We start from the raw sequence: 23,921 nt of genomic DNA on the forward strand, positions 1-23,921 counted from the left end.
TATTGCTTCAAACACTCTTTTATTTTTCTCATTAAGGGTTTGTTATTCCTACAGCTACATCTTTCAAGTTTACCGGCTGTGTCAGTTCTTGCTCAGGTGCATAGTTTTCCTGAATTTGACACTCTTCTGACTGTTCATCAGATAAATTATCAAAAAATATTGCAGATGCTACAAGAGAGTCTTCTTTTTTATTACTGTATTTATACCCTCTCACTTTCAGACTTATTTATATATAGTAGAGAGCAGTGGTGAAAATCAATAACCCCTCAATCAAGCTATGAAATAATGCTGCATCATCAGACAGATATAATGGAGTTGAGAAGGGTCAGAGAAGGGCAGAGGGAATGATGAAGAGATGAAGTGCTTTCCATATGACTTGAGACTAAATCATTTGAGCATAATGTCATATATATATATATATATTTTTTTTTTCAGAATCAGGAAGCTTGAAGAGGGCAATACATTCTTCAACTTTTATACTGTTGAAATTTTACATGCTCCCACGATTCAAGGATTCATACTTAAAGAAAAAAGAGGCCAAAGATCATGAATTTGAGAAAGAGCAAAGCCAGGGACATGTGAGAACAGTTGGAAGGAGGAAAGGGAAAAGAAAAATGATGTTTTTATATTTTAATATAAATAATAAAAGTTAGTGAAAATTCACTTAAAACTGCTTCTGCCAAACTTGTGAATTCCAGGTTATGGTTATTCTAAAGATCATGCTACAGAAAAATATTGCTAATATCAAATGATGCTTAGGATTTTCCTAACTGGATGATACAAGAATTTGTATCATCTTGAAGAGTTTATTCTTAACAAGTTAAAGTTTTTCCACTGTTGAAAAATGTGGATGTGTTTGTTTGTGGGTTTGTGTGTGTGTGTTGCATTATTTCTCTTTATTTTCCTTTTTCTCTGCCTCTCTGTCTTTGTATGTATAACTATCACATATCTGTCATCTGACTGAGTCTGTGCATCTGCTTCAATCAATAGAGAAGCTTCCTACTGCAGTAGATGGGAACAAATACAGAGTTCCAGAGAGAGAAAGAGAGAGAGAGAGAGAGAGAGAGAGAGAGAGAGAGAGAGAGAGAGAGAAGAGAGACTTTGGACCACTCAGGTCTAAATTAGATGTTTCCATCAAATATTTCCTCTCAGTGCCCATAGAACCCTGAGGAAGAGGAAGAAGAAAGAATGTCCTTTGAATTTATAATATGCTTTCCAATTTAGTGTTTTTATAGGTTATGTGAGTGTACAAAAGATTGAGTCTCTTCTCTTTGTATACATCTCTTTCTTATGCCTTTAGCGGGCTCTTTTACTTCTATTTTTTAATTTTATTTTATCTTGTTATCTATTAGAAACCTGTTATCTCCTCTAATGAGAGAAAGGAAGAGGGCATAGATGGGAGGAAAGGAAGTAGTGAGATTGTAGAAGAAGGGAAAGCCATAATTAGGATATATTATGTGAGAAAAAGTTGGGATTTACAGTAAAAGAAAACATAATTTTTATTATTTTAATCTTTTTTATTTTTTATTAATTACAGTTTATTCACTTTGTATCCCCCCATAAGCCCCTCCCTCCTCCACTCCCAGCCCCACCCTCCTTCCCCCTTCTTCTCGCTTACCCCTCCCAAGTCCACTAATAGGGGAGGTCCTCCTCTCTTTCCTTCTAATCTTAGTCTATCACTCAGACTTAAGGCCAACTGATGGCAGTGTGCATGGAATCTTAAGTAAGAAGTGGGAAATAGTAAGAGCTGGAGAGGAAAGGAACCCCACAAGGAGAGCAACAGAACAAGAAAATTTGAACACAGGGGTCTCCCCAGGAACTCATATTCCAACCAAGGAACATGCATGAAGATAACCTAGAACCCCTGCACAGATGTAGTTCATGACAGCGTAGTATTCAAGTGGGTTCCATAGTAATGGGAAGAGGGACAGCCTCTGACATAATCTGATAGGCCTGTTCTTTGATCACCTCCCCCTTAGGGGAGAGCAGCCCTACCAGGCCACAGAAGATGACAATGCAGCCATTCCTGATGGGCTCTGATAAGAAAACATATTTTAAAGAAATAAACAGCAAAAGAAAACAAGAACAAATTTAAATCATTTTACTCTATTTATAATATTTAAAATATTTGTCACAGCCAGGCGTGGTGGTGCATGCCTTTAATCACAGCACTCAGGAAGACAGAGACAGGCAGATCGCTGTGAATTGGGGGCCAGTCTGGTCTACAAAGTGAGTCCAGGACAGTTGAGGCTACACAAAATAATCTGTCAACGACAACAACAAAAAACACATCTTCACAAGTAAAAAAAAAAAAAAAGTAATCTAAATAATAGGTCTTTTATTGATTCTTAAAGAACATGAGGAAAATAATGCATTTAGTCACATTATAAACCTTGTTATTTTATTATTTGTTGGGTAGAATATTTTGCACATAAATGTGTTAGTAGAATATATGGTTTGAACGCTGGTGTCTCTTCAAAATTCATGTTAAAAATTCATTACCAAAAAAATTTGATATGGTGCAATATTTTAGTAATTGAAATATTTTGAAGATTGATAGAAAAACTACTTAGAGTTCAAGGTCAGTCTGGACAGCATAGCTAGCTCAGTATCAAGTTTTTCTAGGAGACATAATAATCTTCCACCTAAAAAAAAAAGAATTAACTCAAAGCATGTCAAAAAGAAGTACTTAGGAAGTGAAAACACATTGCATGGTAATGCCTTAACAAAATATTTGTGAGGAACCATGTCATCTTTTGTCATAAGGGGCTGACACAAGAGTATGGCATGTATGTGATGGAGGAAAACTTCTATAACATTGAAATTTCTGATACCTGAGTTAGTGAAGTCTTGCCGCTATGCTGCGGACATTAAATTCCTATTCTTTGTAAATTTTCTATGGTAAGATATTTTAATATATCAGTCCAATGGACAAAGACATGAAATTAGATAATTTTTTTGAGACAGGGTTTTTCTATGTAGCATTGGCTGTCCTGGACTTGTTTTGTGGACCAGGCTGCCCTCAAACTCACAGCTATCTACCTGTCTCTGCCTCCCCGAGTATTGGGAATAAAAGCATTTGCCACCATGTCCAGCTTAGAGTATATTTGTGTTGAAAACAACTATCTATATATTTAAATTTTGTCTATTTGTATAGAATTTGTCTTCACTTAGTTTATATATATATATGTATATATGTGTGTATGTGTATGTTTATGCACACTTGTGTATGACAGGCTGAAGTGATAAACAGCAGAGACAAGGATGGTGAAACAGTTACCACTTCTGTAGATTTTGATCTGAGGCATTATTTGAGTAATATTGCATAAGTATGAGGCATTGTTGCTGGTTTACTGGGTAAACTTAATGATGTCAGGTGAATGCATTAAAAAACAACAGCACAACGCATGCCTTCTTGATTTAAATGTTGTTTGCAAGAACTGAAAATAGGAACACTGGTGTTCTATTTCATTCCTCTACCTTGGCATACAATAAGCTCAGGTAGAGGCCTGGGAAAGCTACTGCTTCAAGTAGAGGAAAGTGAGTAATTACAGCTATCAAAGGACTGACATTTTTTCAGAGGCTACTGGAATCATGAAAGCACAGCAAGTCACTCAAGAGGCTACAGTAAGGCTTCAAGGTATGGCACTTTATGTGACACAAAAATAATTGGAAATTATAACTGATGAACTCTAAGATTTATTAAGAGCCACGACGTTTTGTTTATAATGTTAATACTTCCTGTTTGCCCAATTTAAAAAGAAAAAAAAAAAACCAGCGGACAGTGGTACTTGTTAATTCAAATAAATTCTAAAAAATCATTATTTTTTTAGTGATATTATGTTATTTTTCATGATAGCAGGATTTGAAATTAAAGTGGAATCAGCATAACATACTAAATCAGTGTTAAGATTCAACACTAACACAATGAATGTCTCATATCTGAATGTCCTTCCTCCTGACCTCTGGATAATTGTCTGAGCTTTGCGCACCATATTAGTTATAGTCCTCAGCTCTGTGACTTAATACATGGCAGAGGAACTTAAGAAAAATGATTTCTTACTAAAATCTATAGTTCTAAAAAAGCTAAACAACAGGGGAGACCTTAAGAAAGATGCTCAATCCTCATTCATATGGCAAACAGGATAGAAATGAGAAGCAGGAGAAGACTGGGAACAGGACAGAAGCCTTCCATAGGGTGTCTCTGAAAGACTCTACCCAGTAGGGTATGGAAACAGATGCTGAGACTCATAGCCAAACTTTGGGCAGAGTGCAGGAAAGCTTTTGGAAGAAGGGGAGCTAGGAAGACATGGATGGGACAGGAGCTCCACAAGGAGACCAATAGAGCAAAAAAAAATAAAAATAAAAACCTGTGCCTGGGGTGGGGTTCTGCAGAGACTGATACTCCCACCCAGGACTATGCATGGAGAGGACCCAGATCCCCTGCTCAGATGAAGCCAATAGGCTGCTCAGTTTCCAGGTGGGTTTCCTAGTAAGGGGATAAGGGACTGTCTCTGACATGAACTCAGTGGCTTGCTCTTTGATTAACTCTTCCTGTTGGGGGCAGCCTTCCCAGGCTACAGAGGAAGATGATGAAGTAAGCCTTGCTGAGACCTGATAGGCTCGGGTCAGACAGAAGGGGAGGAGGTCTTCCTCTATCACTTTATTAGTGGAGGGACATAGTGGGAGAAAAGGGAAGATAGGTGGGCCTAGGAGGAGATTGGGGGTTACAGCCGGGGTAGAAAGTGAATAAATTGTAATTAATTAATTAATTAATAAAAATAAAACAAAAATACAAAAAAAGAAAAAATATTTCTTTCGGCTTTGAGTTTGGTGTTTCGACTCACTGCATCTTGGCCAGAGAGTCATGGAGGGAGCTGGTCTTATTTCGTCAGCAATCAGGAAGAAGAAAATATGAATGCTTTAGCTGAGTTATATTTCTCTTTTTAATGATTCCAAGGACCCAGCATGTAAAATTGGGTCAATTTCAGTGAGGGCGAGTTTTCCCACAACCTAGAACCTCTTTAACACACATGTGCATGTTTATTCTCAAGGTGATTCCAGATTCTGTTATAAGGTGATCACTGTATCTAAATATCACATTATACTCTACGGCTTATATCATCTCCAGTTTTCAGGAAGGAAAATTCTAAGCACTAAAATCTATAATTAATTTTGACATAGCATTTAATTTCATAAAGGTTTGTTAGGGTCTTCCTAACCTTTATTAGAACTCATCAACGCTTCACTTCATGAAACTGACTGAAACACAACAATCAGGTTTCATTTAACATGAAAATTTATAATAGTGACAGGAAAGGAATCAACATGAACATTTAGACACGTTTTATTTAGTGTTACTTTCCTATTATCAATATAATAATAAATATTCATGCCAAGTTGCTCCATACATAGCTCCCCAGTTAATGTTCTTGATGCTCAGGCAAAAAGTTGAGAGTCTGAATCCCCTAAACCACTAATGCCTTGTAAGCATTGCCTATTGTGTGTAACCCAGCCTCTGAAGATGGAGATAGGTGTCACAGTCTCCCAGACAGTTGTCTTGGAGAAAAGTGTCTAGGAAGAAGACTTGAACTGATGAACCAATTGGTTTAGCAGACTCTGACTCAAAAGTTCAAGAAGGAACAATGGTCCAGGAAGATACTTGGCAAACCTAGGTCTTCCAAAGCATGAGCATACATGTGTTCCTGTGCCCATATATATATATATGTGCATCAACCGCAAGGAAACATGCATACATATCACCTGAGAAGAAAAGAGAAAATGCAAATCAAAAAATGACTAAAGCATAGAATTTGTAACTTAACAGTTTTGCAATTTTTCGAAATTTGTAATTTGTGAAGTGTACAAATTTTAAAAGCTATAATATATTTTTATTCTGCTAGTATGCAAGAAGTATGTTTTCTATACACATTTCCCTAGGCTTGATATGTTTGTCTGACAAAATATGGTGTTAAATGCTACTTCATTATGAATGGCACCTATTAAAAAATTGAGTTGGACAGAATTGGTGGAGACTGAAATAACACTCAACATCCATCATTTTCATGTGTCTCTACACACATGTATACATACATGCACACATTTGAATAGCACATAGATACACACCACCACATGTAAAAATGCTGCTATTCAATGTATATGAATTTTTAATATGTTTTCTTGTTTTTAGATAAAATGTTAAATTAAAATATTATTTTTGGTCTCCAAAATCTAACAGTAAACAAAAAAAGTTTGAAGTGATTGATTTTGGCACTACAATTGAATATTTGTATATTCACTGATTCACTTACCAACGTTTTTTTATGTAGTTCTGAATATAACATATTTTTCTACTTATGAGTGGTTTAAAAAGAAGAATTAATCATTATCATAAATTTCATTGATTGTAGTTTTGTGTGAAAATCAGATACAAAAGTACCCATGAACGTCATGATATACAAAACACCATTAAACTTAAAGGGACAAAAATTCACTTTGTCATGACGAGGTAGATGGACTTGGCAGAGCACTTCACACATATGGAACTTGCAGGGCAGACTGGAGTTAGTGGGGGAGAAATGTATGAAATGGGGGCATCTGACACACCACACACACACACACACACACACACACACACACACACACACATGCAGTTTAAGAGCAAATTGTGAATTTTAAAAATTCTAATTTCAGAAATTCTAATTTGCAAGTTGAGGGGTCAGATGGAACAACCTAAGTTCAGAAAGTCATATTTTCTAGGGGATCATTCAGTAACTTCTTCCATGCCATTTCTATAGATTTCATCTTTAAAAAGTGAATTTATCTGTATTTCTTTGTTCTATACATACTGTTTATTACTCAAAATTTATAACTTTTAAGTCTATACCTTATTGTCTCCCATAATATCCATTCAGTAAAGTCTAATTTATGCCATAACTTTCATGTCAGCGGTGGTTGTTTCATAGTTTCTGTAACTTATAATTATTCCCAGCTGCTATGTTGGAGGGTGAAAATTGATTATGCACTGCATATAGTGGCCATTCAACAATCATGAAAAGTGGAATGATTTCTAGAGTTGTTTATCATGATAAGCTACGTAACGCCAAGAAGCAGCCCAAATTAAACGGCCTAAATTATGATATTCATGCTCAACATTTACACTCAGCCTGCCATCTTTCAGCTGTTTTTTTTTTTTTTTTCACTGATTTTCTATCATTCTAGTTCAAAATGTGACTATTGTCAGTCATGCCTCAAAGCTACAGGTACACTGTCAATGCAATTAATTCATTTAGTAGTAACGTATTTTTGTAAACTGTGTGAGAGTTAGAAATAGAGAACATGGATGTGCCTGGAGCTCCACCAGAAGACCAACAGAGGCAACAAACTGGGGTCTAAAGGGGCTTGCGGAGACTGAAGCATCAACCAAGGATGATGAACAAACTGGTCCTAGGTCCCCTACAAAGATGTAGCAGATGAGCAGCTTAGGCCTCATGTGGGTTCTCTAGTAGTGGACATGGGCACTGCATCTGACAAGGACTCTCTTGCCAGCATTTTGCTTACTTCCCCCTGGTGGGACTTAGTTAATATGCATATCATATATCAGCTGTATATCAGTTGTTGTATCTGGAAGACACAGGATTTTTTGAATCATTCGTCATCTTTGGGAGTTACAATCGTTCTGCCTTTTCTTCTTCATAGAAGCTGGAGCCATGAGAAGAGAAATACGATGAGGACATCCCATTAAAGACGGAATGCTACAAAGTCCCTCATTCTATGTACATTATTCAGTTATGAATTTCTGTGTTAATTTCTTTCTACTGCAGGAAGAATTATCTGTGTATGGGATGAGCAAGCTTATGACATATATATATATATATATATATATGACATATATATATATATATATATATATGTATGTATGTATATACGAAGACACATACATATGCATGTATGTGTGTATGTATGTATTCAGAGTCATGTTATTGCTATACCTTATTCCTAGAATAACAATTTATGTTTCCCTCTTGACCCAGGACTTACCTAGCAGCACCATATAAGGTTTCCATTTCATGGAGCAGACCTTTCAATCTACTCTGAAATTGGCTGGTTACTCCTAGAACAACTGTGCTGCTACTTCACCTGTATATATTACAGACATGTTTCTGATACAGTTGCAGTGTTTATGCTGTGTGATGGTGATAAGTAGCTTTTCCTCCAACATTGTGCAGAGCACCTTCCAGCACCATCAGTGCTTGTCAAAAGAGATGAAGCTTCGAGTTAGCCAATAACTTGATTTCATGTGGTTGACGATGTAAGTAGCTATGGTCATCAGCAGTAGGGTCCTACCATCTTGTTAAGGACAGCACCACATAGCTTGACACTAGCCTTTGATGTTTGCAACGTGCATGGTTCTGAATTTGAAAAGAGCTTTTCCAATTATAGACTTGATAAAAATATTGGTTTCTTTTGGAGCTTCTGTACTCTCCATGTCTTTCTATCTCCCCCTTCTTTCATAAAATTCCATGTATTCTGCCAGAAGTTCGGCTATGTGTCTCAGCCTCTGGTTCAATACCTCGATCAGCAGAGTCGGGAGCTCCAAAAGAAGACCGACACAAGAGTGCCAAAAAAGAACAACAGCAAAAACTAGCCCTGGGGGCCCTGACAAGAATGATTCCCTAACCAAGGACAATGCATGGTGAGGACCTAAACATCCAGCTCAGATATAGCCCATAACCCAGTCTCCAAGTGGATACTCTTCTAAGGGGAGCAGGGGCTGTCTCTGGCGTGAACTTAGTGGCAGGCTCTCTGATCATCTCCCCTGGGGGTGGGGGGTGCAGCCTTGCCAGGCCACAGAGCAAGATAATGCAGCCAGTCCTGATGAGATCTGATAGGCTAGGGTCAAAAGAAGGGGAGGAGGACCACCCTTCTCAGTGGACTAGGAGAGGTGCATAGGGGATAAGAGGGAGGGAAGGTGGGATTGAGAGGAGATGAGGGAGGAGGCCACAGCTGAGATACAAATTGAATAAATTGTAATAAATGATAATAATGAAAAATATTTAAAAAATATTGGTCTCTTAAATATATATGGAGCTAAAAAATGAAAATAAATAACTCAAACAAAAAATGGATACATTTAAGTGGAGATTTCTCAAATTTATGAAACAGAAATTGATGCAAAACACTTAAAGAAATGTTCAACATTCATAGCCATTAGGGAAATGTAAATTAAAACTACCTTGAAAATTCATCTTACCCTAATTATAATAGTCAAGATAAACAGAACAAATGACAATACATGCTGGCAGGAATATAGGGAACAAAGATCGCTTATTCCTTGTTGAAGGGAGTACAAACTGCTCCAGTATCTATAGAAATCAGGGTGATGGCTCCTCCAGAAGCTGGTAATAGCTATATCTCAAGACCTGGCTTTCCCATTCTTGAGCTTTTATCCAAATGATTATACACCCTACTTCAAAAACACTTGCTCATCCAGTTTCATTAATGCTCTATTCATAATAGCCAGAAATTGAAAACAGCTTTGAGATGTCACTCAACCAATGAATGGATCAAATGAAAATCTTTAAAAATACTAATCACTTACATGTCTAGAGGTGAAATACAGACTTCTATTAATCACAAAATTCCTATAACAATTACATTTCAGAACCTGATTATTCATGTCCCGAGATATGATTATTCATTTTAGGTATTCCCTCCATCTAACAATGCTTTTATCATTTTGAAATGTAATTGAGTTATATGAAATCACTTTGAAAGATACATTTAAAATATAAAATTTCTCTGGGGCTAATTGAAGTATAATTATTGTAAATAATTTTAAGTATGAATAAACTGCAGGCAAGCAGATATCACTTAAATGTAAAAATGAAGGTCTTTAGAAACACATAAATGGTCATCATGAGAGTGAGCTCCCTAATTAGTTATCCAATGCTCAACTGTCAACCCTGAAATCATATACAAACAAATGAAAATACACATACTGAGCAGGTTATATTTATACATTTATGCACTTATATATGATAATAAAAAAGAAAAAGCGGCCATGAAATTGACAGGTAGTAAGTGGAGAGGTAGGGGACACAGAAGACACTGAATGTAGAAAATAGAAACAGAAAGATAATGCAATTATATTTTAATTAGAAAATTTTTAAAAAATGAAGGGAAATTTATACGTGTGTATTTTCTAGCAGAATTATACACAATAGAAAACTACTCAGCTACTAAAAACAAGGAAATCATGAAATTTTCAGGAAAATTGATGGAACTAGAAAGTATCATTCTGGATGAAGTGTCCCAGAAGCACAAACACATACTTGGTATATACTCACTTATAAGTGGATAGTAGCCATATAATGTAGGATAAAAATACTAAAATATACAGACCTAAAGAAGCTAAACAACAAGGAGAACCCCAGGGAAGATGCTTTATTCTCATTCAGGAAGGAAAGCAGGATAGACACAGGAAGCAGTAGACGAGAGACAACATTATGGAAACCTAGCAGAGATGGCTTCTAAAACACTCCACCATCAGGTTATCAAAGCAGATGCAGAGACTCACAACCAAACTTTGGACAGAGTGCAGCGAGTCTTATGGAAGAAGGGGGGATAGAAAAGGACCCAGAGGAGACAGGAGCCACACAAGAAGAACAACAAAGAAAAAAAAATTCAGAGCGCAGGGTCGACTGCAGAGACAGATGCATCAACCAAACACCAAGCATAAAGAAGACATGGACACCCAAATCAAATGTGACTTATAAGCAGCTGAGTTCCCATGTGGGTTCCTTAGTAAGGGGAGAAAAGACAGTCTTTGACATAAACCTGGTTTCCTGCTCCATGATCACTTCTTCTCCCTGACAGGGTGACCTAGACAGCCCACACAGGAAGAAGATACAGGTAGTCCTGATGGGACCTGTTAGACTAGGGTCAGGCAGTAGGGAAGGAGGACTTCACCTATCAGTGGACTAGGAAAGAGTGATATGGGAGGCAGAGGGAAGGAGAATGGGACCAGGAGGAGATGGGGAAGATGATAGAGGGAGCTACAACTGGGATAATAATAATAATAATAATAATAATAATAATAATAATAATAATAACATATTACTACCTGATTACAGTTTGTTTTCACTTCTCTCCCCTAGTTTTGTGCAGGGTGGTAAGTACGGATCTATTTGCATCATTCTACTTACCCATATTCAGTTTGACCTTTTGCTGTGAATTTTTTATTTTATTATTAATTACAATTTACTCACTTTGTTTCCCACCTGTAGCTCCCTCTCTCTTCCCCTCCCAATCCCATTCTCTGTCCATCCCTCATCTCCTCCCATGCCCCTCCCCAAGTCCAGATGCTGTGTTTATCCAGTGTTGTTTCTGGCTTCTTTTTCAAAAAAAAAAAAAAAAAAAAAAAAGAGTTGTCTCTAGGTGTATGGATTTATGTCTGGGTCTTCAGTTTGATTCTATTGGCCAAGCTGGCTGCTTGTATGCCAAAAGCATGTAGTTTTTTGTTTTTTTGTTTGTTTGTTTGTTTGTTTGTTTGTTTTGTTTTTTTTACTATTGTTCTGTGGCACAGCTTGAAATCAGACATGAAGATACCTCTGTATCTTCTTTTATTGTATAGAATCATTTTTTATTTGCTCATTTTTTACACCATTGTCCCTAGAATGATGCTTCTAACTCAATGGAAATAGAAACTTCTAGTGCAAACTTTTCAAGAGTTAAATAACATTTTTATTTGTTAAAGAATGGTGAAGCTTCTACTGCTTGGATAACTGGATCATTATGATGCTATGTGGCATCAATCCATTAAAATATATAGATGCAGATAGATACATAAATATCTATGTAACTTACACAACTATGTGCACCAAAAAGACTTTCACAAACATCCTTAGTGTTATTTCTCTCACCTCCCTCCCTTTGTGTTATCTTCAGTTCCCCCTCAGCAGGTAAAATACCCCCATTTTCCTCCATTCTCCTTTTATTGCACCAATGTGCTACTATCTTTGGTTTCTATAACTTCTTATACGTTCCTCAAATTATGGTTGCTTTCTATATTCCTAGTGTTTATAGTTATTTCAGTTTATGCTCCCAAATTTGAAGACTTAAAGCTAAGATTCACAAATAAGAGATAACATGTGGCCTAGTGTTTATGGATACTTTAAAGTATCGGATTTAAAGACTTAAAGCTAAGATTCACAAATAAGAAATAACATGTAACCAAGACCAACTGCCCACTATCATGTTTTAATTGACGCAATTAATTAACAGTTTTTGTCTACAGAATTCACACAATTCCTTATAGTAGCTTTGTTTGTAACTGCTCAAATTTGGAACAACCAAAGTTCCCTTAAGTAGATTTATCAATATATGTAGACAATATGAGTCTATGCCCTATGTGAAAGAATTGGGACAATATGCTAAAAAGGGGGATTTAAATAAACGTTGCTTAATGACACACTAATCTGAGAAAGACTGTATTCTATGATAACAACTATGTTACTTTCTGTAATAGACAAAACTATGGGGAAAAAGAATAACTTGTCAAAGGTTAGAACAGAAGGAGAGATGCATAGGTGGAACACAGGATTATTTATGAGAGTAAAGCTTCTTGGTGAGAGACTACAATGGCAGATACATGTCATTATACTCTTCTTCAAAACAATAGACGATAAAACACAATGAGTATAGTTTCAGGTAAGCCAGGATCTGTGAGTGGATATACCCATAATGTTTCCACGTGGGTTCATAAATTTGAGCAATTCACTCTTAGGCTGGGGATGATGGATAATGGAGGAATCAATGTATATGTGTGTGTGTGTGTGTGTGTGTGTGTGTGTATCACAACTAATTTTAGAAACTATACTCCAAAAGCAAGTGCGATATGGCCTTTTTAATGTTTGAGAATTAAGTGTACATGTTTCACTTACAAAATGCATTTCACAGCATTTTACAGGAAATAAAAATATCTTCCACAGAGACTCGGTGTCAATAACAGCATAACATATCTTCATTGTGCTAGCCACCTGCACAGCTCTGACTGCATAGTGGTTTGGTTCATGATGACAAATATACACTAACAAACTGGTTTTCCTACGATCATAAATTGTAGATTGACACCATTGTAGACTGCATATTTCTAGTATGTTTGCTGGAAAGTGTTTTGAAATCAAGCTTGAAAAATAAGAATTGTCTCAAAGACATGAGAAAATATTATAAAACCTCTTATCTTTATTCCTAGTCACACGCACACTTTACAATTTTTTTAACCTTGTTTAGTTTTTCAGTTTCAGTATTTCCAGGTCACATTTCATCTTAGAGCAAATGACTTGTCATGCACCCTATCTTCTGTTTAATAAATAGGTGAGAATATAATGATTTGGGACAGGTTATGGCTCATATATTGCTAAAAGAGAAGCAGATGGAGCTGTAAAATTTTTCTTTTCCTATTTCAGTTGATGGAACATATTGGTAGGAATGTTGAGTTATCACTGAAACACTGAGCATGGGTATTGCTACAGAAATGTTTTATCATTTTATCATGATGTTGTTTGGGCCATCTCGCAATCAAAGATACTTAAATTTAAAAGGCATATTTACAGAAGTTTGTGTATTTCATCATTATAGCCCTGAATATTTAAGATTCTGAGGCAGAAGTATTGGAAGTTCCAGGTAAACTCAGGAAAGTGAAAATGTCTCTCTCTCTCTCTCTTCTCTCAGTGGGAAAGGGCTAAAAAATGTCATTACTAATTACCTAGGCTTGCATGCACAAGTCTTTGGGATTAAACCCCAGTAACACAATAAATAAATTCAATATTATGTACATACATCTGAAAATATAAGGGTTAAATGATAACACAGATGAAATGTTTTTAGTTTGATGTTGCTTATAAGGCATGAAGAGAATAGAACCTAAAGAAGATTCCAAGGTGTTGTAAAGGGATTACCATGATAAGACATCACCAAAGTTTAAGACAGTATATATACCAAGAATATAGTGAATTCTTGATGTACTTATATAATAGAATGGATTTCCTCTCTGGACTGTGGCATGTTTTAATGTAAGTACCCTGGAAACTGTAATAAAAATTAGTAACAGAGAATTCAGGGAAGACGATGTAAGAGTATAGCAAAGGTAAATGGGAAGAATAGCAAATGCATAAATACACATATACATACCTATGTGGCTTTGTTTAGAGTCATGGAGCTCAGTAAATTTGAGAGCTGTTGACAACTGTGAATAGGGAAAGAAATATATAACCAAGAAAATACAGAACTATAGTGTAGGCTTAGATATTTCACCACAGCTACTTTATTTACAGTTCTTAAACACCTTTACCTCCCCCAACCTTAGGTAGGAGATTAGTAGGGAAAAGGGCTGTAGACCTCTTTTATCTAATTCCTGGGTCTTAAGGGGATTACCAAATTCAGTCAGCAGGATACCACCAGTTCAGTCCAAAAGCCAACACCAACAGCAACAGGAAGTCAGCAAAAGCTACAAGATTCAGTTGGATTGCTATAAGAAGTTTTCTGGAACATTTATCTCTTTAAAGTCAAGGGTCAAGCCCGAAGATCTTTGCAGCAATATCAAACTAAAAAGTGATCTCTCTGAGCCTGATGGCCAACTGATGGGCAGAGTGAATGGAATTTTATGTAAGAAGTGGGAAATAGTAAGAGCTGGAGGGGACGGGAACTCCACAAGGAGAGCAACAGAACAAGATAATTTGAACACAGGGAACTTCCCAGAAAATCATACTCCAACCAAGGACTATTTGTGGAGACGACCTGCAACCACTACACAGGTGTAGCCCATGGCAGTTCAGTGTCCAAGTGGTTTACATAGTAATGGGAAGAGGGACTGCCTCTGACATAATCTGATTGGCCTGCTCGTTGATCACTTCCCCCTGAGGGGGGAGCAGCCTTACCAGGCCACAGTAGAGGACAATGCAGCCACTTTTGATGAGAACTGATAGACTAAGATCAGAAAGGAGAGGAGAACCTCCCCTATCAGTGGACTTGGGGAGTGGCATGCATGCAGAAAGGGGAGGGAGGGTGGGATCAACAGGGGAGGAGGGAGGGGCTTATGGGGGGATACAAAATGAATAAAGTGTAATTAATAAAAAATTTTAAAAAATAAACAAATAAAGTTAAATTACAGCACATAAAATAAAAGAAAAGTGATCTCTCATTGTGCATGGGCCTCTATATATGTCCTCTTGTCAGAGTCCACCCATGAATGTTCTCAGATAGCCAAAGTCACATCCCTCGCTTAAGACAGCTCACTGGCGAACATCATGTGCCCTCTCACAAGCCAGCCTCCAGCAAAATCTCATGAGCAAAGCTTGCAGCAATACATCACATGACAAAACTGTTTTCAAGGAAACAACAAACTTCCACTTCACTATATTGTTCTTGGAACAACAACAACAAAAAATTTTAATTTATTTTTTTTTAATTTTTATGTTTTTAATATTAATCACAGGTTATTTACTTTGTATCCCAGCCATAGTCCCCTCCCTTATTCCCTCCCATTCTCACCCTCCCTTCCTTATCTCCTTCCTGTTCCTTTCCAAGTCCACCGGTAGGGGACAGCCTACTTCCCTTCCATCTGAAGCTAGCTTATCAGGTATCTTCAGGACTGAGTGCAATGTCCTCCTCTGTGGACGAGCAAGCCTGTTCTTCCCTTGGGGGGAGGAGGTAAAGGAACCAGTCATTGAGTTCATGTCAGAAATAGTTCCTGTTTCCTTTACTAGGAAAACCCACTTGGATACTGAGCTACCATGAGCTACATCCGAGCAGGGGTTCTAGGTTGTATCCATACATGGTCCTTGGTTGGAGAAACAGTCTCATAGAGGATCCCTGTGCCCTGATATATTTTGTCCTTGTAGAGCTCCTGTCCTCTCCCACTCAAGTTAACTCCCCCTTATCATATGATTCCCTGCACTCTACCAAACATTTGGTTGTGAGTCTCAGCATCTGCTTTGATACTTTGCTACGTAGAGTCTTTCAGAGGCCCTATGTGGTAGGTTGATATCCAGAATATATAAAGAACTAAAGAAACTAAAAAGCAATAAACCAAGCAATCCAATTAAAAAATGGGGTACGGAGCTAAGCAGAGAATTCTCTGTAGAGGAATATAGAATGGCAGAGAAGCACCTAAAGAGATGCTCGACGTCCATAGTCATCAGAGAGATGCAAATAAAAACAACCCTGAGATTTCACCTTACACCCATCAGAATGGCTAAGATGAATAACTCAAGTGACAACACATGCTGGAGAGGTTGTGGAAAAGGGGAACACTCCTCCACTGCTGGTGGGAATGTAAATTTGTACAACCACTTTGGAAATCAATCTGGTGCTTTCTCAGACAATTGAGAATAGCATTTCCTCAAGATCCAGCTATACCACTCCTAGGCATATATCTAAAAGATGGTCAAGTACACAAGGACATTTGCTCAACCATGTTTTTAGCAGCTTTATTTGTAATGGCCAGAATCTGGAAACAACCCAGATGTCCCTCAACTGAGTAATGGATACAGAAATTGTGGTACTTTTACACAATGGAATACTACACAGCAATTAAAAACAAGGAAATCATGAAATTTGCAGGCAAATGGTGGGATCTAGAAAAGATCATCCTGAGTGAGGTATCCCAGGAGCAGAAAGACACGCACGGTATATACTCACTTATATAGTCCTATAAGATAGGATGAATATACTAAAATCTGTACACCTAAAGAAGATAAACAAGAAAGAGGCCCCGGGGTAAGATGATCAACCTTCATTTAGAAAGACAAATGGGATGGATATGAGAAGTAGGAAAAGACAAAACAGGACAGAAGCCTACAGCAGAGGGCCTCTGAAAGACTCTACCTAACAAAGGAAATTAATAAGGATAAATACTTGTGAAAGAAAACAAATGTTTGATGACTTTGGGTGCCTCCCTAAAAGTACAATGCCAGGGTTGTCAAATGCTACAGTATCCAACCCACATTTTCAAGTTCTTTGATATATTTGGGTAATGTTTTTTGGTAGCTTAAGTAAGAATGGCCCCCTTAGGTTCGTATAGTTAATTGCTTGGTCATTAAGAGGTAGTAACACTTGATAGGGATGAGGAGATGTGACATTACTGCAGTAGCTATTGCCTTGTTGGAGGAAGTGTGTCACTGCTGGTGTGTTCTGAGGTTTCAAATGCTCAAGGTAAGCCAAGGGTCCTTCAATTCCTACTGCCTGCTGATCTGGAGGTAGAACTCCTAGCAACTATGTCTGCCTGGATGCTGGCATGCTTCCTGTCATGAATATAGTGAACTAAACCTCTGAAATTGTAAGCCAGCCAATTAAATGTGTTTTTGTTTGTTTGTTTGTTTGTTTGTTTGTTTTAGTTTCCATGATCATTATTTCTCTGTACAGCAATAGAACACTAACTGAGACAGAAGTTGCTATTGGAAAGTAAGGTATTGCTTTGACAGGCTGAACCATTATTCTTGATGGCAGAATATGTATTATAAAAACAGCTGAATGCTTTAACGAAACAGATTAGTAGGATCAAAGAAGACAGTGGTTCTGTGAGCCATGTAGATTATAATGCCGTGGCTCAAGAGGTTTTTAGAGGAGAAGAATATTAGTAAGTGGCCTAGAGATTGCTCCTCTATTTGAAGAATGTGGCTGCCTTTTGCTCTTATCGGAGAAATCTGCCTGAGGATAGATTGAAGGGGTTTTGGTGAGTGACATTGGAAGATGATATTTAAGAGCTGCCTCATACTGACTGTATCCTGTGGTCATTAGTTGGGACCCTTGCACAGAATTATAATGAAAAGAAGACAGCTGAGTAAGAAAAAATGCAAAATGTACTGTTTGAGGAGAAAAGGAGCACCAAGAAGTGTAATAGAACTAAGTCCAGTGCTCAAAGAGATAAAGGATATAACAATAAATAAATAAATAAATAAATAAATACATACATACATACATACATACATACATACATACATACATACATAAATAAATAAATGGAATACAAGAAAGGGTGACCTCAAGGTAAGACCCTGCCCAACTAAGCTGCCAACCTGTGAAGGGAATTAAAGAAAAGCTTACATCCAGTGTGGTGGCTCACACCTTTAATACTAGCACTGGAGAGGCCAATAAAGAAGGAATTTTGAGATCATGACTAATCTGGATTATACGGCCTGTTCAAGGTGAGCCAAGTTTAGGCAACGAAGGAAAACATTGAAAAGAGAAAGTTGATGAAATGTATTTGAATGAATGGTCAATTATCCAGCTCAGGCAAGCAGAAGAACTTTATAGCTTTGGCCATATGGTTGTGGATTTACAGTCAAGAATACAAGAAAGGGGTTGTGGTATCTCCCCTTGTGGCTAAGGAAAAACTGCTGAGTGTTTCAGGGGTGTCTATGCACGGAGGACCAGAGAGGTCATCATGTGAAGCTGTGAAAATGAAGCCTGAAATTTTATATTATTTATATTTTTTTTTATTTATTGCAGACCCCAAAATGATGGAAGTGATGGAATTGTGATGATGGAATTGTGGAATGCTAATAGCAGGGTATGGAAACAGGCCAAGGAAAGAAATGTTTCGAAGTCAATCAAGCTGAAAGAATTTGTAGAACTGAAGAGTGCAGTGGCACTAGACAAGGAGATAGAGAGTTTGGAATTTTCCCTGCTGGTTTTAAAGCTTTCTTTCATCCAATATTTCCCCACTATGTTTGCTTTCAAACTTTCCGGAATGGTAATGTATATTCTGTGACATTTTATGTTGGAGGTATATGATCGGCTTTTTCATTTTGATTTCTTTTTAACATTTATAAAAGCTTAGACACTATAGCTGGGTAGACTCTCAGCTAGCTCATAAAAATTAACCCAAATAATCCTGGCCTCTGACCTGCCACGTGAACCGTTCTTTGCCTCTGTCTCACAGGCTCCATATGCCTGTCTCTTCCAGTGTCACACTGTTGAATCTTTCCAGGTCTGTTCATTTTGATTTTACAGGAGATTATAATTAAGAGATGGCCATGAATCTATGAAGGGACCAGGAAACGAACTGGAGTAACACATTTCCTCCAACAGTGTCACTACTTCATAAAGGCAGACACCTCCTAATAGTGCCGCTCCCTATAAACCAAATATTAAAATGCATGAGTCTATGGAGGGTGTTGTTACTCAAACCCCCACAGTAACGTGATTGCTGAAAATTTGTGGGTGCTTAATAAACGATTATTAAGGAAGGACACATTTACCTTGCAAAGTCTTTCATGTCCAACTATGCCTATAACATTTTTCCTGTATCTCTTGGTGTTATGATATTTTGGAAAATGGTATTTTGAAACATTATTGAACTACAAGAAACATGAAGAGGTTAAGAGATGTTGTAGATTTTATTTTATTTTAATTTATTATTGTCATTATCATCATCATTATTAATTATTACTAGTTTTGTATGTATGTGAGTATGTGTGTGTGTATGGCTGGGTGGGTATGTGTGTGTTTGCAGGCGTAAAGTTATACATATACCACAACATACATGTGGATATCTGAACAAAACTTTTTGGAGTTGATATTTTCCTTTTACATGGTTCCAAGGGTGGTAAATTTAGGTATAAAACCATAGTTTTCGGGCTTTTGGTTTTACAAAAACTATGTAATTGTTTTATGCACTGAGCCGTTCCAACTCCTTATAAAATTTTAAAGATGATATGGGTACATCCTCCTCCCCTACTATCAGAGACTAGCCTATCAGGTCTCATCAAGACTGGCTGCATCATCTTCCTTTGTGGCCTGGCAAGTCTGAACCCCGCAGAGGGAGGTGATCAAAGAGCTTGCTACTGAGACCATGTCAGAGAAATCTCCGCTCCCCTTACTAGGGAACCCACCTAGAGACTGAGCTGCCTATGGGCTACATCTAACAGGGGGACTAGGTCCGCTCCATGCATGGTCCTTGTTTGGAGCATCACTTTCTACAGGAGCCCCTGGGCCCAGGTATTTTTGGCTCTGTTGTTCTCCTTGTAGAGATCCTGTTCCTTCCATGTCTTTCTATCTCCTTCTTCTTTCATGTACTTTACCCAACGTATGGCTATGAGTCTCAGCATCTGTTTTGATACCCTGCTGGGAAGAGTCTTTCAGAGGCCTTCTGTGGTAGGCTCCTGTCCAGATCCCTGTCTTCTCCTACTTTAGATGTCTATATGAAATTTGCCTTTCTGTTGATGATTAAGCGCCTTCCCTAGGGTCTTCCTTGTTGTTTAGCTCCTTTAGGACTATAGGTTTTAGTATGTTTAGGGGAAGGGAATAGCGGGAGAAGAGGGAGGAATGGTGAGACTGGGAGGAAATGAGGAAGGGAGCTACAAAAGCGATACAAAATGAATAAATTGTAGTAAATAATAAATAAATAAATAAATAAATAGATAGATAGATAGATAGATAGATAGATAGATAGATAGATAGATAAATAAATAAATAAATAAATAATGTGAAAAGGGTGAACTCCACAAGGAGACCAACAACAACTACAAGATGATATGGTTATTTCATTTCTTATTACGTTGTTTACAGCAAGCTCTTTGCTAGGTATTGGATAGTGAGTTTTTAATAAGGCAACAATTCTATTACAAACCTAGGTATTGTGTGGACATTTAAGAGGAGTCTAAAAATGTTAAACAGGGAGCATAAAATGTTGTGGATACTGATTATAAAAGTAAAGTACAAGGAAGATAATTAGTGGAAAATGGTAAATTAAAATAACAAATCTTCATAATGGGATCTGTCAGGAAACCCTATAGCTAAGGTCACAGTTTGGCATTACTGGAAAGCTCTGCTCTTGATACAAAATGGAAGATTCCCTTTGCAAGCCAGGCTTCCTCTTCTCTGCCTTGGGGATCAAAGACCCCACACCCTCTACCTGAAGAATGCCAAGTAGAAATAGGAAAATTACTTGTCCAACTCCCTTTCTCCTGATAGACCCTGTTTATCAAGCACCTGGGATTCCTGGAATGTTTTTCCATGTTAATGAGGCATCTCACTATGTCAGGGAGAACCACAGGAAACTATTTATATTTGTTTTTTTTTTTTGTTTGTTTGTTTGTTTTTTTAAGTACTCACTGATTAGTCTACTTTTAAGCTAATTTCTTTATTCCTCAAAAATTCTATTTTTATTCTGAAAACACACACACAGATTTAAATGATTTGCTAGTAATCCTTCTATCATACTTTTTGTTCTGTAGGAGGTTGACATTCCTTGGTGAGAAATCATTTCTTTTTTTTTTTTCTATATTGTCTATAAAGTGATATTTAGTTACTTAAATAATCTTACATCATTACATTAGTTTTTGTTTCTTTTTTTTTTTTTTGTAGCTGAATGAGATCAACTGTATTTCTGTCCATGTTACTTTCCTTCTGCTCTTACTAATGCTCTAGAGGATGGTTGATTTTCTCAACTTGTTCCTGCACAAAATACAGTAGAGTGAGGACTGACATTTCAAGAAGCACAGATATTATTAAGGTTGCTTCTGCCTCTAGTATCTAGATTGGGCTTGAAATGAAGATAATGGAAGTGAAAAGACCCAATATGAACATCTAAGTATGGGGTAATGGGATATTGCAGTTCTCAAAGCAGCAGATAAAGGAAAGAATTCCTATCAAGTAACAGAAAAACAAATAAGCAAAAGGAAATTTCAATCTAATTTATGTCATGCTTGTTTTCCAATAAAAAGTTTTAGAGAAGCCTGGAGAAGCCATGTTTTATGTGTGTGTGTGTGTGTTTAGAATAACATTTTTATCTCATCATATTAATAAAGGCAAAAATTAATTAGGTATACAAGGTTAAATAGAGGATAGGCAGTTGAAAAATTGCTCCACGGGTCAGGCAAGATGGCGGAGAACACACTCTTCAGCTACTCTGTGATCCCTGGAATCATCCTATGTGTTTTAGAATGTTAGACATCAGCATTTGAGATTTTATGCTTAGATCCTGAATTTCATTCTTCAATCTTAAAGAATAAAACTTCAGTGAAACATCTCTGAGTTATACTGGCCATAGTGACTTCTTGGCTGAGCTTTCTTGAAGTGTATTGAATCAAAAGACTCTATTATACTCATCGTAGAAGACAATAATTAATGTGTAATGCCACCACAAACTTTACATAGCACCTCAGTCTGTTAATTTTTGGAATATTTCATCAGAACAGGTGATTAACAGTCACTACTTATGTAAATGAATGGATAAACTAATCCAGAAAGCCCCCCAAATGATTAGTTTGATGACATTAGTTATCATGTCTATATATATTTTCTTATATCTTAGGTATATATTTTCTTATATCTTAGGAATCAATAACACCACTATTTCCCAGAAAGGGGTATTTAGTTCAATACAAACCATATCTGTCTTTCCTAGATTATTTCTTTCAGATCACATTCTCTAGCATTTATTCTATGATATGTGTGAATTAAGCTTTGAGAGACTTCCCTATTTACAGAAATTTATTCTTTGTGGCTATTCACAGTAATCTAGTCATACAAATGATATTAAATGATATTTGATACAACAAAACTCATATGAAACCCTGGACATAACTTCTATAGATTGTTTCAAGAAGAAATATGCATCAAGTTTTTTTTTTTTAAATGATGGAGTGAGAGAAGTGTAAGAAATGAAATAGGGGATGAAAAGATGGCTCTGTTAAGCGTGTTTCTGCTGGCTGATTTTTCAGGGTCCCTGAGTTCAATTTCCAGCACCCATAGGGTGACTCATAACCATCTATAATAAAATCTTGTGTCTTCTTCTGACAAGCAGGTAGAACACTGTACATAATAAATCTTGTCTAGAGAGATGGCTTAGTGGTTAAAAGCATAGACTGCTCTTCTGGAGGACCTGGACCCAATTACCAGCACTCACATAACAGCTCACAACTGTCTATAACTCCAAGAGCTGACACTGTCAGATATACATGCAGGCCAAACACCAATGCACATGAAATAAAAATAAGTGAGTTTTTAAAAAATAATTTTAAAAAAGCAGAGAAGACAGGGAACAAGACAGGAGCCTACCACAGAGGACCTCTCAAAAGACTACTGATCAAGGTATTAAAGAAAAGGCAGAGACTCATACCCAAATTTTGGACAGAGTGCATGGAATTTTATGAAATAAGGGGGAGGGACACAAAGACCTAGAGGGGACCAGAGCTCCAAAAGGAGACTAATAGAGCCCCCCAAAAAAACTGAGCTTTGGAGGCCCTGCAGAGACTGATACCTAACCTAGGACTATGCATATAGAAAACCAAAAACCCCTGTTTAGATGTAGCCCATAGACTCACTCTCCAAGTAGGTTCCATAGTATGATGCTGTCTCTGGCATGAACTCAGTGGCTGGCTCTTTGACAACCTCCCCCTGAAAGGGGAAGGTTGCAGCCTTACCAGGCCACAGAGGAAGACAATGCTACCAGTCCTGATGAGACCTGATAGGCTAGGGTCAGATAGAAGGAGAGGAAGTCCTCCCCTATCAGTGGACTAGGCGAGGAGCATAGGAGGAGAAGAGGGATGGATTGGGAGGGATTGAAAGGAGACAAGGGAGGGGGCCACAGCCAGGATACAAAGCGAATAAATTGTAATAAATAATAAATTAAAGATTTTAAAAAGAAACAATATACTCATCTTCCTAGCCTTTTTCTTTAATTTCTTTTCATTCCACCAAAGCTGACCATAACTTGAAATTCATCTTATGAAACTATTGACATAATTGTAAATGGATTATGGATAAAACCATTTTAAGGTAAGTTGTAACACAATAATACATTGTACTTACCCAAAATGATTTCTGATTGATTAAGCATATGCAGAGAAACCTTAGAAAGTATTATGACTTATGCTCCCCTTACTTGCATATGAAGGATTTCCCATTATGACCTG

Source organism: Psammomys obesus, unplaced genomic scaffold, assembly GCF_907164565.1.
Source record: "Psammomys obesus unplaced genomic scaffold, mPsaObe1.curated_primary_1811, whole genome shotgun sequence".
Lineage (NCBI taxonomy): Eukaryota > Metazoa > Chordata > Mammalia > Rodentia > Muridae > Psammomys > Psammomys obesus.